Here is an 8,159-nt window from a genome sequence, read left to right as displayed (position 1 = left end):
TATATGTTTTTATCTTAAGGGCATGCCCACAAGAAAAGCATGTAGAAAAATATTATGTTGAAAGACTCTGAGGGTCTTACAACTTATCATTATTATTAGTACTTTGTTCTATTTACCACATGGAAGACAGCATAGTGTACTGGGTAATGGCTTAAGTATGGAGCAGACTCCCTAGTTCAAATCCCACCTCTGACACTTACCAGCTATATAACTTTGGGTTACATAATCTTTTTGTGCCTCAGATTGCTCATCTGTAAAATCTATTATAACAGTACTACTTCATAGGGTTATTTTGCAAATAAATATATGTTAAGTGCTTAAAACCATGCCTGGTACATAATAAGAGTCCTGTAAGGAAGGGTTAGTGGCTGGTGCAGTGAAGATGATGATGGCCGTTTACTGAGATTCTTGGATGAACTACATACACACTCTGGTAAGCATTTTACTTGCTTTCTCTTTTCATCAATGCAAAATAACACAGTAATTAAGAAAATGGATTAATAAATCAGCCTGACATCAAATTCAAGCTTTGTTGTCACTTGCTAGCAAACCACCCTGGACAAGTCAACTTAAAATTTCCAAGTTTTCAGCCCTGGTTGGTTTGCTCAGTGGTCGAGCATCATCCTGGCATGTGGATGTCCCAGGTTTGATTCCTATATAGAAAACACAGGAGAAGTGTCCATCTGCTTCTCCACCCCTCCCCTCTTGCTTCTCTCTCTCTCTCTCTCTTTCTCTCTCTCTCTCTCTTTCCTGCCTTCCTGCAGCCATGGCTCGATTAAAGTGAATTGGACCTGGGTGCTGAGGATGGCTCCATGGCCTGTGCCACAGGTACTAAAAAGAGCTCAGTTGCCGAGCAATGGAGCAACGTCCCAGATGGGCAGAGTATTGCTCCCTACTAGCCTTGCCGTGGGGATCCTGCTCAGGGCACATACAGGAATCTGTCTCTGCCTCCCCACTTCTTACTAAATGAAAAAAAATAAAATCCAAGCTTTCATTATCTTGTAGGCCTATCAAATTATCCAGGTAATCCATCTAAATAGCACCTGGTGAATGATGTTCAATTAATGCAAGCTCTTATGATTCATGACTTAAAGAAGAAAGTATAATAAAATAACAGTTATACTGGTCCAGGGTCTCACAGCTAATGTGGACTTGAACTTGTCCTAAAAGTCAAGGCAATTATTTGGGCACCTTGCGCTACGGTAGGCACAGGTTACATTTATTTGTCATTCAGTAGCTTATACTTCATGACGCTGTACTAAACATTGATTGACGGGGTTTCTCAGAGCAGTAGAAGGTATAAATATAAGCACCCAACCTTTCACCAAGACAATAGTAGTCACACTGTCTTTCTGAAAAGTAAAGTGCTAGCCTGCCTTGGCAGTGGGAAAACAAAAATTTAAATCACCAGTAAGTAGAGGAAAGTGTGAATTTAGATTCAGTCCTGAAATTAACTAAGGTATATCCTTGGTAGAACAGATTATATGGTCCCTATGACCCCTTTGAGTTCAGATAGAAAATTTTATGAATTTACAATCCAGGTGGGAAAATAAGACCAAGATATAGCCTGACCAGTCAGTGGCGCAGTGGATAGAGCATCGGACTGGGATGCCGAGGACCCAGGTTCAAGACCCCAAGGACACCAGCTTGAGCATGGGCTCATCTAGTTTGAGCAAAAGCTCACCAGCTTAGACCCAAGATGGCTGGCTCAAGCAAGGGGCTACTCGGTCTGCGGTCAAGGCACATATGAGAAAGAAATCAAAGAACAATTAAGGTGTCGCAATGCTCAATGAAAAACTAATGATTGATGCTTCTCATCTCTCCGTTCCTGTCTGTCTGCCGGTCCCTGTATATCCCTCTCTCTAACTCTCTGTCTCTGTAAAAAACAAAAATAAAAAAGACCAAGATATATTAGGTACCTAGCAAATAGTTTGAGGCCATTTATGACCCAAAGGTAAAGGCTTTGTGGAGGGTAGAGAGACCTTTGATTGATGATTTAGACAGCAATTTCTGAAATGCCCAATTGTGAGAATATCCTAAGGGCCCTTTTTTGGAAGTACAGATTTCTGAGTGCAAGCCTGGATCAATTGAATGACGGTCTCCAGACAATACATATTTTAAACAAGCACATCTTATTTTTAATCAGTGGGTTCAACCTTTGGCCATTTGTACAACCATGTTAATAGTAGCATTATTTACAGTGGCTAAAATACGGAAGTAACCCAAATGTCCATTCACATATGACACATGTGGTCTATACATACAATGGAATATTATTAAGCCTTAGGAAGGAAGGCAATCCTGACACATGCTACATGGATGAAGCTTGAGGACATTATGTTACGTGAAATAAGCCAGTCACAAAAAGGCAAACGCTTTTTGATCCCATGTATCTCATGTAGTCAAGGACATAGAAACAGAAAGTAGAATGATTGCCAGGGCTGGAGGATGAGGGCTAAGGGGTTGCTATTTAATGGGTGTAGAATTTCAGTTTTACAAGACGAAAGAGTTCTAAAGATGGATTGCACAACAGTGTAACTGTACTTAATACTATTGAACTGTACACTTAAACATGATTAAGATGGTAGATTTTATGTTATGTGTATTTTACTACAATTAAAAAAAATTCAAGGATCGGGTGGTAGATACATCACTTACTTGGCACTGCTCTCACCTCCCCTCTGCCCCCGCCCCCGGCAGACATCGCTAATTGAGTACTGCATATTCCCACACAGGGAGAAGAGATGGGAGGAAGGGAGGTGATTAAGGTTCTGGTCTATGCGTTTGGGAGATGGAGTGAGAATGGGAGAGAAATGAAGGAGATTGTCCACCAAGGATGGAAGGGAGTGCAAGGAAGGAAAGATAATACAATAGATGAAATTCCCTAAAACACACTATGCAGTATCTACTCCTAACATGCTGCCTAGTGAGAAGTCCACACACTCCTCTTCCATTGCCACAGTACTATGCAGCCGTACTAGGGACTAAGCAGCCGCAGAAGTCTATTGGCAAGCAACCTAGTGACAAGGGTCAAGGTCTGCCTGCCCTGTACCACTTGAAGGAGCACCCCTATGCCCTCAAATCCCTCTCCAGGTCACAGCTGTACCAGGCTCCCGTGGCACAGTCACACATGGTCCCTGCGGGTCCCAGTGCGCCAGCCGGGCTGAGCGCTACCTGGGGCGGGCCCACTTCAGAAACAGAGAGCTGTGAGTTGAGGCTTTTTGCCAGGTCTCATATGACAATACTTGTCTAGACTCAGTTGCAAGTTTTGCTCCTTGCTTTTGCACTGGCGTACAGAAAAGGGTGGGGGATGAGAGCAAGTGGCAGTTACCAGCTTGTGAAGATTTGTTTTGTTGATTAACAACATGATGAGACAGGAAAACTGTAATCAGGTCGGATCTATGTCCGGGTGCGCAGAGGTGCTATACTGCACAGAGAGTTGGGGGAGGGGTGGGAGAGGACCCCTACCGCCTTCCCTGGGGCTGCCCGTTCAGCCTAGCACCAGGGCGTCCCCACCAGAGCTCTAAACTCAAGTTCAGCTGGTCACCAAGAAGCTCTGTTGGTTGTTGAAGAACCAAAAATCCAGACTGTGTTGCGCAGGGCAGGTGAAACACTAGGAAATCGCAAAGAAGGAAACGAACCTCATCTTTCCATCTAGCTCAGCAGGAGCAATCATTACAGAGTAGCTCCCATGGTAAACGGTAACTGTCTCCTGTGAAAGGACAGCACCATTCGCTGCACGTTCTTTCATAGTCTACTGTAAATTCACCTGCTGGTCTGGGTGGCCATTATTGCCTTTCTCACAAAGAAAATGAAAACCTTCTGTATCTACATGACAAACAGTAGTTACACCCCAGAGGTAGGTGACTAGTGCCTAGGCTAATGTCCCTGGTGACAGAGACAGGGACAGTATCTGCCTTGAGCTTGACCCTCAGCATTAAACTCATCCTGCACAAAACCTGTGCTTCTCCAGAGCTACTCTTGGAAGTGGCTGCTTCCCCAGGAACGGTCTTCTCCAGCTCCTGCTGCTGCTGAGCATGGCCTGTGCCTGAATTCTCACTGATGCAAAGCTGGAATGTGAGTGACAGTGACCCCATTGTGGGCCTGAGCCAGGAAACCTGCAGGTTGCATTTCCCGATGATCTTTTCCATCTTCACCAGGTAAAGGATGGGAGCTGCACCCAGCACCGTAGAAGGAAGCCTTGCGGTGAAGATGAGCAAAGCGCCATCAGCCTGGGTCCCAGCCTCCAGTTCTCACCTCCACTATGTGCACTGACTGGTGCTCAGCAAAATTCCAGGAGGCCCTCTGCACCCTACTCCTCTCTAGTTCACTGTCCTTAAACACCAGCTGCCATGTGCCCTCAATGCCAACACTGTCCCTTCAGCTCAGATACATGCTGAGCTCCCCCAGAGCCTCCTCCCGGTTCCGAGGCCAGGACTCTGTCTGGGCAGTGAGCTGGACCCTCTCAGGGCTCACTCTCTCTCCAAATGGCTAAAAAGTGTCTTTTCATGAATGTTGCACATTTTAAAAGCTTGTTTGAGCTGGGACAGAAATCTGGACCCCATGATAATTTCTTGGCCAGAAGCAGCAGGTGTCCACCTCTTACTGTGGCTTCATTAAAGTATTTAGAATATAAAACTTTCTCTTTTTGAATAAGTAGAAATTGCAGATATTTTCCCCAATTTGTCACCTGCTTTTCTAACATAATTTTTAAACTTTTATTTTATGTCATGTACTCATTTATTTGTGTGTATTCAAATCCTTCTGCTTTCTCTTCCTACTTTTCATCCCTTTTGACATTGACCTAGAGGAAGCCTTTCCTGCCCTTACTTGTCTCATTAGTTTCCTGTGTTTCCCTGTTTGGGTCTTCTCTCTAATGCATCAATTCTATTTGTGTAACTGGCACCTGTCTTCAAAATTTGTAAATCAGTCTCCTCAAACTCAAACTTGCTTTCTAAGGGTTGACCTTGTAACAGGGTGGGACACCTGTCATCATGTGGCAGCGCCCTCCCCACTGGAGGGGTTCCTAGGACAGCCTGGCCTTGGAAGCTGTGGAGGAACCCCGGGCGGTGCATCTGGTCCTGAGACCTCAGCCAACTCGGAAATCCCTGACTGCAATCAAATTAGACACCGAGTCCCTGCACCTCACGGGAACAGATTCTTTAAAATTTCAGTTTTATCAAGGAATAATTAACATAAAATTGTAAGATTTATCTTATAAAATTTTATTTTTATTTAGAAAATTAATTTTAACAGGGTGACATTGAATAATAAGTGAACATGGATTTCAAGCAAACTTCACTCCATCATTTGGATAGTCAATTATGTTGTATATCATCACCTAAAGCCAAATCGTTTTTCGTCACCTTATATTTGTCCCTCTTTACATCCTTTCCCCATCACCTGACCTCCTCCCGTACATCTTCTACTCCCTGTAACCACTGCACTCTTGTTTATGTCTGTGAGTCTCAGCTTTATATCCCACCTGTCTGTGAAATCATACAGTTTTTAGCTCTTTCTGATTTACTTATTTCACTCAGTATAATGTTCTCAAGGTCCATCCATGTTGTCGTAAATGACCCTATATTGTCATTTCTTATGGCTGAGTAGTATTCCATTGTACCACATTTTCTTTATCCAATCCTCTTTTGCGGGCACTTTGGTTGTTTCTATGTCTTGGTCACTGTGAATAATTCTGCAATAAACATAGGTATGCATGTGTCCTTTTTTTTTTTTTTTTTTTTTTTTTGTATTTTTCTGTAGTTGAAAACGGGGAGGCAGTCAGGGAGACTCCCGCCAGAAGGTGATGCTCTGCCTATCTGGGGTGTTGCTCTGTTGCAACCAGAGCCATTCTAGCGCCTGAGGTAGAGGCCATAGAGCCATCCCTAGCGCCCGGGCCAACTTTGCTCCAGTGGATCCTTGGCTGCGGGAGGGGAAGAGAGAGACAGAGGGGAAGGAGAGGGGGAGGGCTGGAGAAGCTGATAGGTGCTTCTCCTGTGTTCCCTGGCTGGGAATCTAACCCGGAACTCCTGCACGCCAGGCTGAGGCTCTACCACTGAGCCAACAAGCCAGGGCCAAGTGCATGTGTCTTTACATACCAATGTTTTCAAGCTTTTGGGGTAGATACCTAGTGGAGGGATTGCTGGGTCATAAGTTAGTTCTACTCTTCATTTTTTTAGTAACCACCATATTTTCGTCCATAACAATTGTACTAATTTACATTCCACCAGCAATGCCTCACACACTGATGGTGGAAATGTAAATTATTTTATAACTTTTTTTTTTTAGAGAGACAGATCCACAAGAAGAGAGAGATGAGAAGCATCCGCTCGTAGTTGTTCCACTTTAGTTGTTCATTGATTGCTTTTCATACATACTTTGACCAGGGCACTCAAGCCGAGCCAGCAACCCTGGGCTCAAGCCAGCGACCTTTGGACTCAAGCAAGCGACCTTGGGATCACGTTGATGAATGTGAGCTCAAGCCAGTGGCCTTGGAGTCTTGAACCTGGGACCTCAGCATTCCGGCTGATGCTCTATCCATTGCACCACCACCACCGGTCAGGCTTTAAAATTTTTATTTATTGATTTTAAGGAGAAAGGAAGGATGTGTGTGAGAAAGAAATATCAATTTGTTGTTCCACTTATCTATGCGTTGATTGGTTGATCCCTGTATGTGCCCTGGCCAGGGACCAAACCCAGAATTTTGGTGAATCTGGACAACACTCTAACCAACTGAGCCACTTGGCCAATGCCAATATTATAAGGTAATTAAAGTGGACATCATAGTGATTTAACATATGTATATATTGTGATAGGATTCCCTCTATCCAGTAAACATACTTTACTTACCACATCACATGTATGCCTATTTTGTGTGTGTGAGAGAGAGAACACTTAAGTTCTACTGTCTTAGCATATTTCAGTTGTACAGCAGTGCTATCGACCAAAGCCACCATGTTTTACACGAGATCCTCAGTCCTGTTCATCTTATAACAGAGTTTGCACTCACTGTCAGCCTTTGCCTGTTCCCACCCACCAGCTGCTGGCAACCTCTTTTCTACTTTCTGTTCCAATGAGTTTGACTTTTTTCTTTCTTATTTTATTTTTTTTAAATAACACATATTAGTGATGCCATGAAGAATTTATTTTTTCTGTGTGATTTATTTCACTTAGCATAATACCCTGAATATCCATCCATATTGTCACAAATGGCAGGATTTCCTTATTTCTCAAACTTGAATAAGATATCTATCTCTCTATGCATGAATACGTCTGAAATCTTATTTAAGTTATATATCTATATAACATATATATATATATATCACATGTTCTGTACCCATTGATCCGCTGTTGGACAAAAGTTGTTTGCATATCTTGGCTATTGTGAATAATGTTGCAATTAACATGTAGGTACAGCTACGTCTTCAGTATCCTTTTCTCATTTCTTTTGGATAAATACCCCAAACTGGAATTGAGGCATCATATAGTCATTCTAGTTTTAATGTTCTGATAAACTTCTATACAGGGAGACCTTGGGTTATGAGAGTCCCTACATATAACATTTCGAGTTTACGACACTCACTCCCATAAAAAGTTTAAAAAATTGAGACATGAGTTTTTTAGCTTATGCAGAGGTGGATTTAACAGCGAGTGCACTGGGTGCATTCTCTGGACCCTGACTTCTGAAGAGCCCGCAAAAGCCCAACTTCATACTATTTTCTAATGACACCAAGTTTGGTTTCATACGTGCAATTTTAACATTAGTAGTACATAATATTTTATTTATTTATTTAAAAATATGGTTAACATGTATTTTTATTTTCCCTGTCTCTTATTTAAAGGTGCCCAATATTTTATTCCACGCCTCGGGCATCAACCAACCTCAATCTGCCTCTGGGCTTATGGCATTAGTGTCATACTTACGGACTATGTGGGTAAACTATATAGTTTGGTCGCACACAGCAGAAGAATACGCAGTAATGTGTTGTATGAGTGAGGGAGTTGGCGCCCCACAGTATGCTTACCTATACCATTTTGGACTGTTAAAAGCACAAGTTTCCATTTGTGTTGCTTTGACGACTTTTGGACTTTATCATGGCTACTAAGTGATAGAGCTACTGGCATCACATGGAAGGAGCTGTCTCCTGAGGACCTCCTTC

This window comes from Saccopteryx leptura, unplaced genomic scaffold (assembly GCF_036850995.1).
Source record: "Saccopteryx leptura isolate mSacLep1 unplaced genomic scaffold, mSacLep1_pri_phased_curated manual_scaffold_59, whole genome shotgun sequence".
NCBI lineage: Eukaryota > Metazoa > Chordata > Mammalia > Chiroptera > Emballonuridae > Saccopteryx > Saccopteryx leptura.
The sequence above is the reverse complement of the archived record's forward strand: the minus strand, read 5'-3'. Positions refer to the sequence as shown.